Source organism: Lissotriton vulgaris, chromosome 6 (genome assembly GCF_964263255.1).
Source record: "Lissotriton vulgaris chromosome 6, aLisVul1.2, whole genome shotgun sequence".
Lineage (NCBI taxonomy): Eukaryota > Metazoa > Chordata > Amphibia > Caudata > Salamandridae > Lissotriton > Lissotriton vulgaris.
Genome location: NC_141694.1, coordinates 1119298852 through 1119319290, shown reverse-complemented (window position 1 = coordinate 1119319290; position 20439 = coordinate 1119298852). Strand labels below are relative to the sequence as shown.

At 50.4% G+C, this 20439-nt stretch overlaps 1 protein-coding gene across 3 annotated transcripts in view; it reads left to right on the top strand.

Annotated features, from left to right (window-relative positions):
- The window catches only part of AHCTF1 (AT-hook containing transcription factor 1), a 1100496-nt gene that overhangs the window by 990227 nt on the left and 89830 nt on the right, over positions 1-20439 (top strand). The window lies entirely within an intron of this gene.

The window sequence follows — 20439 nt, the reverse complement described above, 5'->3', positions numbered from 1 at the left end:
TTCTAGTTATCTCCTGTGAGAAAATGCCCCTTTTGCATGGTCTTCCCTTTTTTTCTGAATTGTATTTCTGTCTTTTTAGATTTTGCACAATGCAGCACTGCTGTTCAGGGCCTAATGTATATTCTCTTACTCCTAAAACATGTAATTCCAATAGCGTAATCCCTTATTAGCATTTTTAACTCTTCAGTAAGGTCATAGTATATGGTGTAAAGTGTACTCCCATGGCATGGAAAGATAAAGGTGACGGGGGACTGCAGCACTTAAGTGTGCCAAGCAAAACATGGGTTCATGCCTACCAATGCAGCTGGACTGTTAGCTCGACCAGTCAAGATACCTCTTTTGACCAGAAAAATATCTTCATTTGATGCATGTGTGCTGTAGATACACATGCTTTGCTTTCTCCTGCCGTCTAGTGTTGGGTCCGGATGTTTGCAAGTTGTTTTTCTTCGAAGAAGTGTTTCCTAGGCCCGAGGTAATGAGACTCCTCCTTTCGGTGATAGTGCCCATGATCATTGACTCCAATGTAAGATTGTTTTTTTCCCCCATTGGGTTCAGATGTGTATTGCTGAGCTCCGGTTTCAAAAGTGGAGAAGTGTGGCTCAATGGTTAGAGCGGCAGACCCTGATGCAGAGGTCTAGCCCGGGACCAAGGTTCAATTCCCCGCCTCGGCGGGTCTTGGGCTCAAAAATTCCACGGACCTGATAATTCTCGCCTCGGTGCCTATTCTAATCATAGAGTCCCACTCTGCAACTCTGAGCAATAGCTTGCTTAATCTCCACAACGGCCCCCACAACGCTAAGGATGCCTGGCCTTCACCCGGGGGGTGCCCAGGAGTGGACGCCTCACAGGGAAAGCCAGGACGGGTTCCACAGCGGTATTCGTACAAGCGCCTTGAGACCCTTGCGGGTGAGTAGTGCGCTATACAAGTATCAATTTACATTTACAAAACTATTCTTTGGGTTCCCCTCGACGCGCAATCCTCTCTTCTCGTGACTGTATTGTTTTGTACACGTTTCCCACTTCTCCACGTATCATTTCGGTCAACAGAATCTACTTTGCCATCGGAAAGCTTTGTGGAAGGCCTTGGGGCCTAACCGCTTCGGTTCAGCTCTTCATCGATGGAACAGACACCGTTCACATTCTGCCCTCAGTGCCATGCGAAGTATCTGCGTACTGACTCACACAAAGTGTGTAACTTGTGCTTGTCTCCAGAGCACAAAGAAAAGAAGACTGCAATGCTTGCAGATCAGTTTGATGAAAGAAACTCTTCGTGATCATTGGACTCGACATCAAGAGATGCAGCGTCAAAGGTAAGCGGACATCTTCTGTGAAGTCTCTGGTTGAAAAGATGTTGGTGCATCAGCGGCACAGGAGGAAGAAGCCTTCTCCATGCAGGACTCTGATTAGGAGCTCAAGATAGACCTTGACGCAGAAGAACTGCAGCAGGGACAAGGTGACGGGAGTATGAAAGACCCCTTGCCCCACCAACTCACACACAAAAAACAAGGCTTCTGCACCACCTCTGCCTTCAGGCCTTGGTCAGCACCGAGTCTACGTTTCTGACGCCCTGCCTCCAGGCCTGGCTCAGAAACACCGTTAAGCCTTGCGGCTTGGTACCGACTCGGCAAAAATCCTCGTCGGATCCAAAGCCTTCCGACCAGAATTCTGACTCGGAGCCGAAACCTTCCACGCTGAACGATAAACACCCTTCGGAGCCAAAAACTTCCGTACTGAAAGGCCAGCCCATGCCTGCACCCAAAACGCCATAAAAAAAAGGGGGTGGTGATGGACGGAGCATCTGAATCAATCAAACACTCACACCCAGTCAAAAGATCTGGGTTTAATCCATCACGTTCTTTAGCCCACTCTGCCACCCCAGTTCAGACATGGCTATATGCAAATCAGTCTGACCCTGTGCCTCATGGGAACAGTCCAGCCCGAACTGCCAAGCCATGTCTTCCCTGGACCGGAAACAAGCTTCCGAGGACCGGTTTCTGGCATTCCAGCCGTCTTCAGCCCGGCTTGCTCGAATCCAGTGGCAAAGTGAGCAAGGGACTCACGTCTGAGCATACCCTGCCACACTTATGGCGGCCAAAAGCAGTACAAAAGGGGGTGGTGATGGAGGGAGCATCTGAATCAATCAAACACTCACACCTAGTCAAAAGATCTGGGTTTAATCCATCACCGTTCTTTAGCCCACTCTGCCAACCCAGTTCAGACATGGCTATATGCAAATCAGTCTGACCCTGTGCCTCATGGGAACAGTCCAGCCCGATCTGCCAAGCCATGTCTTCCCTGGACCGGAAACAAGCTTCCGAGGACCGGTTTCTGGAATTCCAGCCGTCTTCAGCCCGGCTTGCTTGAATCCAGTGGCAAAGTGAGCAAGGGACTCACGTCTGAGCATACCCTGTCACACTTATGGTGGCCAAAAGCGGTACAAAAGGGGGTGGTGATGGACGGAGCATCTGAATCAATCAAACACTCAAACCCAGTCAAAAGATCTGGGTTTAATCCATGACCGTTCTTTAGTCCACTCTGCCACCCCAGTTCAGACATGGCTATATGCAAATCAGTCTGACCCTGTGCCTCATGAAAACAGTCCAGCCCGAACTGCACCCAAAACGCCAGCACCAAAATTGAAAGATGTCCCTTCTAATCCGAATTTAGACTTTGTTCCAAACAAAAGAGACTTATATTAACCCTAGAACAGGTGAGATTCCTTTAAAAAAGAAATCTGTTGCTAACAGTCCTTTTCATCCACCACCACCCTCCTCTCCACCTTCAAGTCTTTTGCAAATCACACTTCCGAATTCTCCACAATCTCACCATGATGACGATGATATTGATTATGGGGGTACACATTTACCAGTAGATCCATAGATAGATTACACAATTGATCCTCCAGCAGATGATGACCCAGACCTTTAAGCTGCCAAGCCATCTCCTCCCGTTGACAACGCATCCTATCAAGCTCATTGCCAGAGCTGCACAATATCATGGAGTGGCACTGCACAAGGAATCATTAGAGGAGGATTTTTTGTTCGAGACTTTAGGATTCAGTCATAGGTGGTCATAAACACTTCCTATGTTTAAGGACATGATGAGGGGCGCCAACAAAATTTTTAAAGACCCTATGCGTGCACTCATCTTGACTCCTAGAGTTGAAAAGAAGTATAAGTCCACGCCCAACAGATCCAGTTTGTATCAAGGGCCAGTTGCCACTATATTGAATGTTACTGTCTAATGCTCGTAAGCGACGAATTCCCAGACATGAGGGGATGCTCCTCCAGATAAAGAGTCCAAGCTAATAGACGCTTCTGGCAAGTGCATAGCTGCTTAGGCTGCCAACCGTTGCAAATACGCAGGGCTTATATCCAGGTCTATCTGAAAGAAACAGGTTAGTGTTAGATTCCTTACCTTAGAATATCCCCAGGCGTCAGATTGGATCCGGAAAGTTTTGCTTAGCAGTACCCCTGCGCGTTGGTAGGCGTCGTCTGTGGCTCCGCGTCCTTCGTAGGCGTCGAGATGATGTCGTCGGAGTTCTTAGACGCCGCCCATGCGCGCTGACGTCAGTTCTTCTTTTTTTCCGCGCCCGCAAGCGCAGATCCGGAAAAAGCAGTACTCCTTAGTAACTTCTTGACTAACTTTTTCGATCCTTTTTGATCCTGTTTTGAGTCGTAAGACTTTTGGTGCCGGTAGGGATGCCCGGGTTCAAGCCCTGTGCAGATTGCACCCGACTAATATCGGTTATCGACCCCCATCACCGGTGCCTGTATTTCCTTGGGGCCGACCATGACGACAAGTCGTGCCCCGACTGCCGGGCCTTGACGTCGAAGGCTAGGCGGGAGCGGTCCCGTAAGCACCTCGAGCTCCGGCAGTTGTCCCCCCGCCGTTCACGGTCCAGGTCGAGGAGGAGGTGGAAGGACCGGTCGCGGGGCCTTAGTCATCGCAGATCGGCGAGTCAACACCATTCGTCGGGCTCCAAGTCCTCAGGTGAGAGGCACAAGAAGTCGAAGAGACGACATCGCTCTTCCGATGGTATGGCGTTTAATGAGGCCCATTCTGACGTTCTGTTGGGCACTTGGTCCAGGCCCGCTACAGGTCCGCCTGTAGATCGGAACCTGGCCAGGCACCACCGCCCGGCCCCGGGCGACCCTAGCTTCCTGTCCACCCACCCCACCCTTGAGAGCCTGGTTATCCAGGGCTCTAACTCCCAGACCGCATTCCCGACTGCTCCACCTGATCGGGAATCCAAAAGGTATGAGCAGTTCGGTAAGAAACTGTTCTCCTCACTTAGTTTGGGGTTGCGGTCGGTCAACACAGCTTGCCTTTTGGGCCGTTACACCCACTCTCTGTGGGACACGATCACGGACGTGCTGCCAGCTTGCCCGGAGGAGGCCCGGGTCAAACTCGCTCAAGCCCTTGGTGAAGGGCGGGATGCAGCACATACTCTATCCGATGTGGGCTGGATACCACAGACTCGCTGGGCAGGGCGATTTCCACGACGGTGGTGGTTCGCCGCCACGCCTGGCTGAGGTCCGCCAACTTTTCGGCTGATGTCCAGAATTCCCTCATGGAAATGCCATTAGATGGCAAAGAAAGGGGGCCCCCTCACGTCCTGCCAGCCTCGGGCCGCAGACTTATATCCAGCGCGGCAGCAGACGTGGTAACCGCTGTGGCGGTGTCAGGGGACAGCGGCGAGGCCAGTCAGCATCCACCCCTGCAGCATCCGCCTCAAAGCCTTCCTAGTCCGAGCTTTCAGGCCCATTCGACGCCAGTGGGGGGCAGGGTTTGCCATCACCTCCTCTACTGGTGCTCCATCACTTCGGACAGGAGGGTGCTGCAAATCGTCCGACGGGGCTACTGCCTCCGCTTCGAGGCGACCCCTCCAGCCATGCCACCGCATTACCACTGCGTTTCGGGGGATCACTTGCAACTTCTACGAGAGGAGGTTACTGCCCTCTTGGCCAAGGGGGCCATAAAGCGCGTTCCTGGGCCAGAAGTAGGGTGTGGTTGTTACTCCCACTACTTTCTGGTTCCCAAGAAGGGCAAAGGGGGCCTAAGTCCTATCTTGGACCTGCGGAACGTCAACGGCTTCCTCCGGAAGGAGAAGTTCAAGATGCTGACTTTGGCTCAGGTCTTAGCTGCCCTGGACCCAGAAGACTGGATGGTAGCGTTAGACTTGCAGGACGCATATTTTCACATCCCCATCCTGCCGGCCCACTTGCGTTACCTGCGGTTCACGGTAGACCGTGAGCACTTCCAGTTTACTGTGCTCCCCTTCGGCCTTACCAGCGCCCCTCTGGTGTTCACGAAAGTGATGGCGGTGGTCGCAGCTCATCTGCGCAGATTAGGGGTGTCAGTCTTCCCCTATCTCGACGACTGGTTGTTGAAGGCGGGCTCGCCCCAGACAGTCGTCAGCCACCTCCAGACTACGGCCGACCTCCTGCACCTGCTGGGGTTCTCCATCAATGTGCCAAAGTCACACCTGTGTCCGTCTCAGAAGCTTCTCTTCATCGGAGCGGTTCTGGACTCAGCGCAGTTTCAGGTTTATACTCCCGAGCAGCAGGTTTGGGATATTCAGTCTCTGATTCCGATCTTTCAGCCTTTATCCCCATTCTCGGTCAGGTGGACGCTGCGGCTTCTGGGGCTGATGGCCTCCTGCATCCTTCTGGTGCATCATGCCAGGTGGCGGATGCTGGCTCTGCAGTGGGACCTGAAGTTTCAGTGAGCCCAGCAACAGGGCAACCTCTCTGACCACGTCCTGATTTCGGAGGGCACTGCGAGACAGTTGCAGTGGTGGCTCACTGACCGCGATTGGGTCAGCGGAAGATCCCTCTCCCTATCCCCAATCTGAGCACGTAGTCGTGACGGATGCGTCTCTCCTGGGCTGGTGGGGCCACATGGGAGTGGCGGAGATCAGAGGCCTCTGGTCCTAGGCGGAGTCCCGGCTCCATATCAACCATCTGGAGCTGCGGGCGATCCAACTTGCACTGAAGGCATTTCTTCCCTCTGTCAGGGGAAGTGTAGTACAGGTGTTCACAGACAACACCACCGCCATGTGGTACTGCAACAAACAGGGCGGGGTGGGGTTGTGGACCCTTTGTCAGGAGTCTCTGCGCCTCTGGCAATGGCTGGAACACCAGTGCGTCACCCTGGTGGTTCAACACCTGGCAGGTTCCGTGAACGCCAGGGCGGACGAACTCAGCCGCCGGTGCATGATGGATCACGAATGGTAAGGCCTCTTTCAGCGATGGGGAGAGCCTTGGTTAGATCTATTCGCCACCGAAGAGAACGTGCAATGTCATCAGTTCTGCGCATTGGAATTTCCAAGGCGGCACTCACTCGGAGATGCTTTTCGTCGCGAGTGGAGCTGCGGTCTATTGTACGCCTTTCCACCTATACCACTTCTGCCCAGAGTGCTGAAGAAGATCAGGCGCGACCGGGCCCAAGTCATCCTTGTGGCTCCGTACTGGGCATGAAGATACTGGTTTCCTGAGCTACTCAGCATGTCAGTCGACCCTCCAATTCGTCTGCCTCTTCAGAAGGACCTTCTGTCGAAGCAGCAGGGACGGTCCTCCACCCGAACCTGTCCAGCCTCCACCTCCATGCGTGGAGATTGAGCGGCGACAGTTGAGGCCATTTGACTTGCCTCCTGAAGTCTGTGAGGTCATTCTGGCAGCCAGGCGTCCCTCCACAAAAACGGTATAGGCCTGCAGGTGGAACAAATTTGTGGCATGGTGCACAGCAAAGGCTGTGGATCCACACACTGTCCCCCTTTCAGAGGTTCTCCTCTTTCTTGCCCAGCAGGGCTCTGCTCTAGGCACTGTCAAATGCTACCTCTCTGCCATTTCTCCCTTCTTAAGGCTTCCTGATCAGACTTCTCTTTTCAAGTCCCCTGTTATAAATAGATTCTTGAAGGGCATCACTCACATGTTTCCTCCTGTTCCTTTCGTGATGCCTCAGTGGGACTTTGATCTTGTTCTTACTTATCTGATGTGCGCTCCCTTTGAGCCACTTCACAATTGTCCTCTCAGTCTTCTGACTCTTAAGACTGCATTCCTGGTTGCCATCACCTCTGCCAGAAGGGTGAGTGAGCTCCAGGCTCCATCTTCTAAGCCTCCTTTCCTTTCTGTCCATCCGGACAAAGTTGTCTTGAGAACACGTCCCTCTTTCCTGCCCAAAGTAGTCAGTCTTCCACATCTGGCAGTCCATCACTTTGCCCACCTTCTTTCCGCCTCCGTATCCCTCGAAAGAGGAAGAGAGGCTCCACCGTCTGGACCCAAAACGTGCAATCTCATTCTATCTGGACCAGTTCCGGGTGGATGACCAGCTCTTTGTTGGTTACGTGGGCGCTAAGAAGGGACTGGCGGTGCACAAACTGACCAATTCTCAATGTGTTGTTTTGTGCATAAAGGCTTGTTATTCACTGGCTAAAAAGGAGCCTCCTGTGGGGCTACGTGCCCATTCCACTCGGGTCAAGGCGGCTACCACTGCCCTGGGTCGGGAAGTCCCCTTGCAGGACATCTGTCAGGCAGCTACGTGGGACTCGCTGCACACGTTCGCAAGACACTACTGCCTGGACAGCCAAGTCCGGAAAGATGGCTTTTTCGGCTGTTCCGTTCACCAGGACTTTCTGGCCTAACCATGTTTAGTCCGCCCGCAGTAGATGAACGTACTCCTTGCAAATTCTGTCCCGGGTGCTGCACTAAGTATCCGTGCACAGACTTGTATGAAGTTTGCAACTTCTGTCTATCCCCCGAACATAAAAAACAGGATTGCGACTCGTACCGATCTTTTCGATCCAAGAAGACGCTCCATGATTGTCGGGATCACAAAATGCACCAACAAAGCTGCTCCGCACCAGATATCTTAAGGGAAGATTCTGACCATGAAGTCTTCGACGCAAAAGGAGCAGAGGAGGGGGAGGAACACATTTCTGTGTCCGAAGCTGACTCTGACATGGACTCTGACATGACCGTCCTGAGTTCCTCAGAAGCGGTCGCTCCTCACGCTGCTCCCTGCTCTGAATCTGGTATTGTAGCGCTATACTGCCAGACTGCTCTTTGTTTTTGTAATCAATAGCGCATTGCTCCTGCAATTATTTGTGCCTGATTGCTGATTATATTTACATCGTAGCGCTATACTGCCAAAGTGCGCATTAAGTATTAATCAATTGTGCTTTGCTGCCTTTGCCTGCTTAATTTATTTGTGCCTGATTGTGCCGGTGCCACTGCCCATTTCATAGCCATTATTCAGGTTGTGCCCCAATCTCGTCCTGTTTGGCTTTTGACTTGCTGCCATTTTGTTGTTTGTTGTTGTGCCTCCCAGCCCGGCTCTCCACCCCACTCCCGCCTCCCAGCTGCTCCTCCCTCGCTCCGCCCCCTCCACTATCCACATATGACAGACGCATTTGCGCGCAGCGTTAATGCGCAGCGGACGCGCCCTATGCGCGCCAAAGGTAAGCCCGTCTACGCCCGTCCGCGCCTGGACCGCACCCAGCGCCAGACCCCCTGGCCCCCGCAAAATCCACTCCACCCGCATAACTTACGACGCCGCAACCCTCTCAGCACTTAACCCCGGCCGACTCCCAATCTGCTACCAAGCCGCCCCAGGGCACACCCATGGACCCTTCACCTGCCACTCCTGCAAGTTCGACTGCATCAGGACCCACACCAAATCCACATACTCCAAACAGAGCTCCGACACTAACCACCTGAAGTGCATCCTGCTCAACACCCGCTCGGTCCACAGACACGCCATCAAACTTTGGAACCTACTCGACACCACATCGCCGGACGTCGCCTTTCTTACAGAAACCTGGATGAACGCCCGACTTCGCCATAGCCATCCCGGACGGCTACAAGATACTCCGAAAGGACCGCATCAACCAAACAGGAGGAGGCATCGCCATCGTCCATAAGAACACCATCCGTATCACGACCCATTCCGATGACAACCTCACAACCACCGAACACCTTCACTTCCAGATTCACACCGACCCTAAGACCACACTCAGAGGCACCCTCATCTACAGACCACCCGGACCCCGCACACAATTCAGCGAAGACATCACTGACTTCATCAGCCCACACGCCCTCCCCTCCAAGGACTACATTCTACTGGGAGACCTCAACTTCCACCTGGAAAAGAACAACAACAGCAACACCACCACCCTTCTGGACAACCTCGCCAATCTCGGGCTCAAACAACTTGTTGACACCCCCACCCACTATGCCGGGCGCACGCTCGACCCGATCTTCACCTCCAGCAAGCACGTCTCCTTTAATCACACCACAGCTCTCCATTGGACGGACCACAGTTGTGTTCACTTCAACTACAAAAAAACTGCGACCCACAACCACCCACAACCAATTACCAGGAGAAACTGGAACAAAATTATCACCGACCAGCTCTTCAATCGCTTCACCAAAACCCTCCTGCAAAATCATCGGACCCAAACCAAGCAGCCACCAACCTCAAACAATGGATCACCCTCAGCGCTGACGAATTAGCACCCTTGAAAAACCATCAAATCAAGCTAGGCAGCAAAAAAGCCCCCTGGTTCAATGATGACCTTAAGAAATCCAAGAAGATCTGTCGCACCCTCGAGAAAGCCTAGCGAAAAAACCCAACCACTGACAACCTGGCCACCTTCAAGAATGCCACCCGCAAACACCACCAACTGATCCGATCCACCAAGAAATTAGCATTCAAGGATCAACTTGACAACAACGCCCACAACAGCAAGGAACTATTCAACATCGTCAAAGAGTTTACCAACCCCACCGCCGGCACCAACGACATCACTCCCTCCCAAGACCTCTGCGACTCTCTAGCCTCGTTCTTCCACAACAAAATTGCTGACATTCATAACAGCTTTGGAGACCAGTCCACCCCACCCACCTCCGATCTAAAACTCCCCTCCAACAACCTTTGCGCCTGGAACCCAATCACCACTGAAGACACCATCCGCCTGATGAACACCATCCACTCAGGTTCGCCAACCGACCCATGTCCCCACCACATTTTCAACAAAGCAGACTCCATTATCGCACCCCATCTCCGAGACGTCATCAACTGCTCCCTCAACTCCGCTACCTTCCCAGAAAGCTGGAAACATGCCGAACTCAGCGCCCTCTTGAAGAAACCCACAGCAGACCCCACTGAACTTAAGAACTACCGCCCCATTTCGCTCCTCCCATTCCCTGCCAAAGTCATTGAGAAAGCAGTCAACAGTCAACTCGCCGCCTTCCTCGAATCCAACAAATCCCTCGACCCTTCACAGTCCGGCTTCCGAGCCAAACACAGCACAGAGACCGCCCTCATCGCAGCAACAGACGACATTCGAACTCTACTGGACAACGGAGAAACAGCTGCCCTCATCCTACTTGACCTCTCCGCAGCCTTCGACACAGTCTGTCATAGCACCCTTATACAACGCCTCAGCAACGTCGGAATACAAGGAAAAGCTTTGGACTGGATCATCTCGTTCCTCGCCGGAAGAACCCAGAAAGTCCGCCTCCCCCTTTTAGATCAGAGGCCACCGAAGTCATCTGTGGCGTACCACAAGGATCCTCACTCAGTCCCACCCTCTTCAACGTATACATGAGTCCTCTCGCATCCATCGCGCGCCAACACAACCTCAATATTATCTCCTATACAGATGACACCCAGCTGATCCTCTCCCTTAACAAAAACCCAAACACCGCCAAAACCAACCTACACGAAGGGATGAAAGAAGTAGCCGAGTGGATGAAGAACAGCCGCTTAAAACTGAACTCGGACAAAACGGAAGTCCTCATCTTAGGAACATCCCCCTCCGCCTGGGACGACTCATGGTGGCCACCGGCCCTGGGAACCGCACCCATACCAATGGACCATGCACGTAACCTGGGCTTAATCCTGGACTCCTCCCTCTCGATGACCAGACAAGTCAACGCGGTCTCATCATCATGCTTCAACATCCTACGTATGCTCAAAAAAATCTTCAGTTGGATCCCCACCGAAACAAGAAAGACGGTCACCCATGCACTGGTCACAAGCCGACTGGACTACAGAAACACCCTTTACGCCGGAACCACAGCCAAACTACAGAAAAAACTCCAACGCATCCAAAACGCCTCAGCCAGACTCATCTTAGACATCCCCCGCCAAGCTCACATTTCCGGTCACAGACCTCCACTGGCTCCCCGTCAACAAGAGAATAACGTTCCGTCTCCTCACCCACGCACACAAAGCCCTCTACGACCTAGGACCCGAATACCTCAACACGCGCCTGTCCTTTTACACCCCCACCGCCAACTACGATCGTCCAATCAAGCCATCGCCGCAATTCCACGCATCCAAAGATCCACCATGGGGGGAAGATCCTTCTCCTATTTAGCGGCCAAGACCTGGAATTCTCTCCCCACCCACCTCCGCCTTACACAGAACCACCTCTCCTTCAGAAAACAACGAAAAACTTGGATATTCGATAAGTAATGTTCCCCCCTCCCTCAAGCGCCTTGAGACCCTCTGGGTGAGTAGTGCGCTATACAAATTTAAAACTTGAACTTGCCCCAAAATATGCCAAAGAAAAAGGCTCGGGCCTTCCTCTGCCTTCAGGCCAAGGTCGGCACCGAGATCAGGTTTCGAACGCCCTGCCTTCGGGCTTGGCACTGAAACACACATCAAAGCCTTCCGGCTCGAGATTGAATTTGACTCATTCGGGCACCGAACCAAAACCTTCGGCACAGAAATCCAAGCACCTCATTATGACCCGTCCCTTCGGCACCAAAACTTAAATTTTCGGATCCGAAACCTTAGGCGCCGAAAATTCTGGTGCTGAAATACAAAACAGCTCCTCCCCCATCCAAGGAACCTTGTTTTGATTTCCCATCTTCCAATACGGACCCGAAACAGAAAAAACTAGTGAATAATCCAAAAACTGGACATATTCACGTAAAACTGCCAGTTTAACGGAAGACCGAGATGAAGGATGTAGGAAGGTGGATATCTGACTATGGTTACCACCAACTTTTTGCCTAGTGTTTAGCTGGTTTTCGACTCCATGTACCTTAGGTACATATCTAATTGGATACTGAGTCACCTTATCAGTCCCTGTACAGTGTACCTTAGGTACCCAGGGCATAGGTGCACTCGGGGCCTACCAGGGGCTGCAGCATGTATTATGCCACCCCTGGCTGGCCATCCAAATCTGACACAACTGGCTGATCAATCAGCTGGGGCAAGGTGGTGTAATCACCCCTTGCTTTAGATATAGTATACCTATATCTAAACCTAGAATGGACACATATACTCCTATAAGTCACTCCTATGGCAGGCCTTAACAATCCTGGAGGCAGAGTGCTTGGAATTATGTGAGATAGTGCTCTGGCATGTGCTGACCCTGTCTACAGCTTTCGGAACCAAGTCCTTTAGCTGTTTCCATGATAACGCTATACCATATACTCTTAAGTGCATTATAACCTCGCGGTTATTGCTAACTTTGGCATAGCATTATCAAAACATGTCGAGTAAGGTGTGCTACGAATTGGAATACTACCCCCTCGCCAATTCTGGCGACGGGGGTAGCATTCCACCCTTCTAGAGGGACACGACATGTATGTAACTGTGAACCCCGGTTAAAGTTAACTCGAGCCTCAGCATCACAAAATGGATGCTGCCACCACAGACACAAGTCTGACCTCCTGCTGCTGGGAGTCCTTCCAGCGAGGGAGGCTTGGACAAAGGGTTTCCTGCCTTGGGAGGTGCTAGCACCACCCCAGACAGGATTTTGTGTATTAGTTAGGACAGGGCTGAAAGGAATGAGACATGCCTGGGGCACACAAGGTGCCCTGTGCATACACCGGTTCAAACCATTTGCTGGGGCACTCCAGCCCCAGCTCTGGCGCGACACCGGACAAAGGATAGGGGGTGTAACCACCCCCCTTCCTGGTCCCACCCATAGGAGGGACCTAGTGATATTACAGCCCCCTTTAGCAGGATAAAGGTAGGAGCTGGTCCCATTCCAAATCAGATTAATCCTGAACTGAAACTCTACAAGAAGAAACTCTGGACTTCGACTTTCTACACAGAAGACTGAAGAAATCTCCCTTGTGGGCAAGGAGTGTCCAACCCTGCACAAGCAGGCACCATCACCGTCCAGCGGCTTCACTTTGTCGTCTTCCCTCGAGGATCCAGACTTCAGAGCCTGACGAGACCCGGATTCCCAGACCTCTCCGACCTCAACTCACATCTGCAGCACAGCTGAGATCGGTGGGTGTGACGAGACACGTGGGACCGGCCATCTTGGAGAATCTGCACTTCGCTTCCAGCACAACTTCTGAGGTAACCTCGACAAAGTGCTTTGGGGATTGAGAAGCCCCAGTCCCAAGCAGCTCCTGCACCGAAGACCAGCCCTCCAGCATCCACGAGACCTGCGTGAGGCCCTTCTGCCTGTTTGCTGCTCAACACGTTGTCTGGTCACTTGCCGGCTGGCTAGTGACCTCCTAGACGACGATCCACGACATCAACACTGCTGGTCTGGTTGCTCGAGACTGGCTTTTGTTTCCCTGCAAAGGAGAAGCACACCGGACCCTCCTCGTCCGCACCAGACGCCTTTTCCACTCACTGCGTGGGTTGCCTTTGCCAAGGCCTGTTGACGCCGAATCCGGAACCAACACCGCCGACAGCAAGAGCCTGCGTGCGACAGCTCGTGCCTCCATCCTGGTCGTCGGAGACACCTCCTGGTCCACGTGGCTGCAGAGTCAAGCGTCCACTCTTCACCTGATCACGACGACAGCCTCTGGTTCCTTCCTGGTTCCACTCCAGTCACTGGCTAGTGACTTTGAACATTGTCCTGTCTGCTTTCAGGTCTTCAGCATCTCTGATCCACCCTTGGATCACACCGGACATCTTCCTCCTGGTCGCCTGCAGCATCTTTTCTTTCAGGCTCCATAGACTTCAACGCAGAAACCCGACACGACTTCGCACCTATGCACCCGCAGCCCGTGGGTGAGGTAACACGAGCATTTCGGTGCTCAAGGGTAGATTGACTCTCCTAGTGTCCAGATTCACAGTCGTTTTAGTCCTAACTAGTCAGGATTGTCCGTACTCACCTTTTTCTTGAACTGTACTGTCCATAGACGTTGTTACGCATCTCGCGTGTGAGTTCACACTCTGCACACTCGTGGGCCTCCTATTACTTACCTAAAGATAGGGTAGTGTAGTCCCAGCGATCCTACAGCCTCTGGACAGCTCCATTCCTTCTATCGACTTCCTTATACCATTTACTTAGTATAGGGTTTGTTGTGCCCCTAGGGCAACATTGTAATTTGTGCAACTTAAACGTATTTTTCTGAAGAGTCTTGTCATGTGCTTAGCCCTCTGATCTCATAAAGAGTTCAGAGGTGTTTGTTAGTTAATAAATATCTTGTTTATTTTAATAGCTACCTGTGTGGTGTCCTTTCATTTGGTATTCAAGGGGTTATATGTGGTAAAACAGCTGGCTTCACATGCCAAAATAGTTTAGCCTAAGACTGCTTTGTCCATGCTACCATTAGGATAGCTGGTCTATAAGGTTGACTTACAATAAATCACCATAAGGGTTGTTTGGACTGATACAAGGTGATCACTAGAACTAGTGAGCATCATATATCAGGCCAACTTCTCACAAAGGAAGCTTACCACATTCCACTTAAAAAGAGAAATGTTGGTACTAATCCTTCTCCGCCACCTCTTCCACCTTCCCCACTTGACCCAAACTTGTTAATCACTTCTACAAATTAACCACAGTCACCTGACCACCAAGATAATGAAGATGGGGATGGGGAGGTACCAGGGGACATTAGTCCTGATCACTAGACTGACTACAATACAGATCCTAATACTGACAATAATCCTGATCTATACCCTTCAAAACCCTCTCCACCAGACGACATTGTAGGGTACATAGAGTTGCTCAATAGAGCTGCCGAATACCATGGAGTCCAACTTCACAAAGAGTCCCTTGAAGAAGATTTTTTTTTTGAGACCTAAAGTTCTTCTCAAAGAGAAACACACACACTGCTCATACCAAGGGTATGCTCAAATACTGATACTGCAGCTCGCACTGTTAACACTAGCGTTCTTTTAAGAGAAACGCCTGGCTCAGAATCTCTGGGTTTAAACCCAAAGTCCAAGCTTCCATTTTAAATCTACCCTTCGATTAGAAATACCTCTTCAGATCTGTAGTAGGTACTTCTTCAGAAAAATGAAGAATACAGAGGTTGCAAAATCCATGGAGGCTCTGTAGTTCCCTTGGAATCAGGGCTCCTTTCGCCGCTCCTTTTACAGGGGGTCTCGAAGAACATATCGTCTGACAATACCTCTACCTCCTACTGAGGTCACAATCAATCACCTTCTTCTTTAGGCTACTTAAGAGAAGTATTTTGAGGCAATACCAGCAAGGGAAGAGGTAAAGGTACCTCAACACATATTTCCCCTGCAGCCAACAAACAGTGACTTGCCTCCTACATCCCCGATCATACAACACCTGTCAGGGGACGTCTTTACAATTTATACCTGTCTGGAATACAATAACTTCAGACAAATGGGTTCTACAAATTATCCTATCTGGTTATTGCCTGAAGTTTACCGATAATCCCCCAAACATTCCTCCAAGATCACACAAATTGTCACGAGCATTTGAACCTTCTCAGACAAGAAGTTCTATCTCTATTGCAGAAAGGTGCTATAGAACCAGTCCCATTACAGAATCAAGGGGACGGCATATACTCCCTATACTTTCTCACACCCAAAAAGGATGGCTCTCTCAGGCCTATACTAGACCTCAGTCAGACCATTTTCACATGGTAACACTCCAACAATTCGACTTTGTCTACTTTCGACTTAAAGGACGTGTACTTCCATATTCCAATAAATCACGCTCATCATAAATATCTCAGGTTTGTAGTAGCAGGACAGCATTCCCAGTTCATAGTGCTTCCATTCGGAGTCATCACTGCTCCCATAGTATTCACCAAATGTCTGGTAGTAGTCTTAGCTCATCTGAGAAGACAACATATTTACGTCTTCACATACTTAGACGACTGCTCATCAAACCTAGTTCATAAGCAAAGTGTCTACAACACACTCGCAATACAGTACAGCTGCTCCACGACCTGGGATTCACAGTAAATCTATGAAAGTCCCATCTCCAACCCTCCAACACACAAACGTACTTGGGAGCCACTCTTGATAAACAAAAAGCTTTGGCCTGTCCCAATCCTGCCAGAATCCACAACATTCAGGCTCTAATTTCCCAGTATATAGAAATAGATCGAGACCCCTTTCAAAGACAAAGACTGGGGTACTATTAAGTAGATTAGAAATAAAATATCCCTTGGAATATATTTAGGAAAAAAAGTACAATAATCCGATCATCCTATTAAATCACGCAATTGTTCTATCCCCTATATCAGACCTCTTCTTCATTCTTAAAGGATATCTGTGGTACAACACCCACATTTATCACAACACCCAAATTTATCACAAAAGCTACTTTATTAAAAACATTTGTATACAATAGTGTTAACATAAAACAAGTCACAAAATATATGTGACGCAATCTTTTTTGATAAAAACAAATTTCATATAAAATACAAAGAAATTAAAACAACATACAATACTACATTTCATAAACACAATTAGAGAAACCATTGTTCTCCTACAGACGGAACAATACAATTTGTAACTGTCTGGCTAAAACTTACAAAGCTGAATCTAAGATACAGACTACACTAGATAGACAAATAGCAGTAGGTAACTACAGATGTGGAACCTTTTCCATATGTCCTCACTGGATAGAAACGAAAAGCATGGTTTTTAATGGTAAAACATTAACAAAAACCCTTAACAACTGTCGTAGTAAAAATATATTTTACCTACTTACCTGTCCTTGTGGTTTAGGATTCGTAGGTGAGACCAGCAGAGAGATGCGTACAAGCCTCCTTGAGCACAAAACAGCAGTCAGGACAAGAAAAGAAAATGCTCCTCTGACGAATCATTTTTTAGAGTTGAACCATGACTAACCAAATAAAGTGGGTCATCTTAGAAACAATTGCCATCAGTAGGAGAGGCGGAAATGTGGCATCATTGAGGAACCTATACCTTACTTAGATTCCTAAACATGGACATCTCTATTCTACTCTTACTAACTCTATTCTCACCCTCTCCTGGAAAACAATCCTCACCGAAAGGAGTCACCACCTACTTCGTGACTGGAAAAGACTTCTTTGAAGAAAAACTAACTGCAAACATCCGGCCCAACATTAGATGCAGACTTATGCAAAGCATATGAATCTACAACTCTACATGCCAAAACTAGATACATACTAGGTAAGAAGCATTTACCTTCTAATTCTTCCCCAAGGTGTGCTCTAGATACAGCTGATACTGCGGCTAGTGAAGTCCACACTTCTAGCTTAGGAGACGTGCTTGGTTAAGGATCACTGGGTTTAAGCCAGAGGTCCAACAGTTCATTCTAAACACACAATTGGATAAGAAACATCTTTTTGGTCCTCAGGTCGATCAGGTCTGATAGAGACATCTAGCAGCAGATTCCTCAATTTAGAATATCCCCAGGCATCCGACTGGATCTGGAAAACTTACTGCAGCAGCACCTCTGAGCGCCGCATGGCACCGCCCTGATGTCCGTAGACGTGATGTCAGCGGTGCCATAAAAGCCCGTCCCAGCGCGTTGAAGTCAGTTTTCTTCTTTTCCGCATCCCAAAACGGTCCCTTGGCCTGTTTTGGGGGTTTTCTCGACACCTTCGGCGTCACGGAACAGTGTGCAATGCCTTCGGGTTTTAACGTGTGTGAGACCTGTGCACGCCAGATGTTTGTCACGGACCCGCACGCCATCTGTATGTGGTGTCTGGGAGAGCACCACCACTCCAAAGAGTGCAACGCCTGTCAGCAAATGAAACCTAAGTCCTTGAGAGAGCATCGTATGAAACTGATGGCCGCACGGCTGTCCGGTCCAGTCCCTTCGCACTGCCGTTCTCCTTCTCGGGATCGGGCCCGTTCCTGAGGTTGTTCCCGCAGATGTTGTTCAGAGGCGGGTAAGCACAAACGTAAGTCGTGGAGCTCTTCCTCCCATACACGTGACTCTGGCGCCCATTCCTCTTGCTCCTTGTCAGGCACGGGCATCCGGCAGTCGTCTCCTCCTTACCCTCCCTTTCCGGGAGTCAGAACGACGCGGGCCCAGATGGAGGCTTATTCAAAAGCACTTAACTTTTTCTTTGGGTCACCCCCTCTCCCTTGTGCTCCTTCGGGTACCACAGAGGTGGAAGGTACTCATGTCTGGTCCTCGCCGGCGGATTAGTCCTCCGTGCCGGCTGTGTGCATTGACTCTGCTTCCGGAGTCAATAAGACACCGACACCGACGGCACACGGTCCAGAGGCATCCCAGTCGCCCGTCCAGCCCACACCTCCACTCACTGCATAACTGCGCTTATGTCTGAGGTGGTGCCAGGCCCGACCCCCTGTCGACACCTTTCTTCCCCTCGGACGTCGTTGAGACGACTACGACTCTGCGTCGGTCGGCACCGGTGTCGATGTCTACACCGCCTCTTTTGCATCAGGTTGACGTTCCTCTCGACTTCTCGTACATCGATGCTACTCCTACACGGAGTCAGTCGACGCCTACGCCTCCTCTTTTGCAAGAGGTTAACGTTCCTCTGGACTCCCCGGGTCCGAGGTAGTTTCGGTCCATGGTGCAGGTACTTCTGGTTGCCTGGCCTTCAGATCAGCCTCCGGCTTCTCCACTTTTGCTGTCTAGTGGACGGGTTAGTCTCCAACCGTCTCCTACCGACGGTTTATTGTCGCCTCCCAGAATGGCAACTGAGACTAGTGCTGCTTACGCATGTGCTATTCACAGGGCAGCAGCTATTCTTTGATTCCAGCCCCAAGTGGTTTCTCTGCCTTCTGATCCTTTACTGGTCTTCCCCACATGGAGTCTTCAGAGGTGGAGCCTTTGCTGCCCCTTGGGGCATCTTTTTTTTACATTATGCTTGGCACATGGGCGAGGCCCTCCTCTGGTGACCTGTCGATCAGGCCATTGCTCGTCGACACCGTCCTGCCCCTGATGATCCACTCTGCCTCTCCCTTCACCCTAGAGTTCAGGGTCTAGTTGTTCAAGCTGCTTTTGACTTGGTCTACTTCGGCTTTGACATTGTTACCTCCCACCAGGGAGTCTAGGTGGTTAGACACTTGTGGTCGCCAGCTTTTTGCCTCTGCCAGTGCGGGCATCTACCCATTAAATAAGTCTTGCGTGTTCACACACGCATACTCTGTCCTTTGGGACTTAGTCGAGAACCTTCTTTCTTATATTCCAGAAGGGCTGCGGGCAGAATTACTTCGTCTTCTTCTTGATGGCAGGAGAATGGTGCAATTTTCCCTCCGATCTTCCCTTGATGCAACTCACTCTGTAGGAAGGGTTCTTGCTCGGTCTGTAGTTTACACCGCCATGCATGGCTGCGCGACAGTTGTTTTCCAGACAATGTTCGGGATGCTCTGAGACCTGCCATTCAACGGATTGGACCTTTTTGACCGCCACGCGGATTCAGCGGTCTCCCGCCTCATGTCTGGTCTACCGTGACTCTTGCGGCACAACTTTCTGCCTTGTACTATCTTTTTGCTTTGCATAGGCAATGTTGCCTTGATCGCTTGATTTTCAAAAATGACCCGATAGTGTTAGCGGTGGTTCCACCATCTCAGTATCTGAAAGAAACACGTAGTGATGGATTCCTTACCTTAGAATTACCCCCAGGCGTCAGACTGGATCCGGAAAGTCTTCGTAAGCAGTATCCCTGTGCGTCGGTAGGCATCGTTGTGCGGCTCTGCGTGCTTCATTGGCGTCATTATGACATCGCTGGAGCAACTTAGACGCGCCCACGAGCGGGGACGTCGGTTCTTTCTTTTTTAGCACCAGCAAGCGCAGATCCGGGAAGCACAAGTACCCCCAGTCACTTTTTGACTGAGCTTTTCAAAGCCTTTTGTCGCACTTCAAGTCGATCGACTCCTGGTGTCGTAGAGATGCCCAACTTTAGGAACTGTGGGGACTGTCACTGCATGATGTCGGTGACGGGCCCACATCAATTCAGATCAAAATCAACTTTATTCAGTTTCACCTACAGAAAACCATAAAAGTTTCACAACATCCACATCTCATTTAAAACAGGGTACAATAAAATTACATACAAAATACAATAAATATCAATAAAAGACAGAAAAAGCGCCCAGTTGGAGTACCTCCCATACTAAACAATAAAACAGAGAGTACCCTCTAGCAAGAGGGGTTGCTAATTGTCCAGACAGGCCCTGGTTCTCAGCGTAAATTTCAGATAACCCACAATGAAAAAATACAATCAGCCTTTAGCAATTGCAAATACAGAATCGCAGGCAGACCTTATT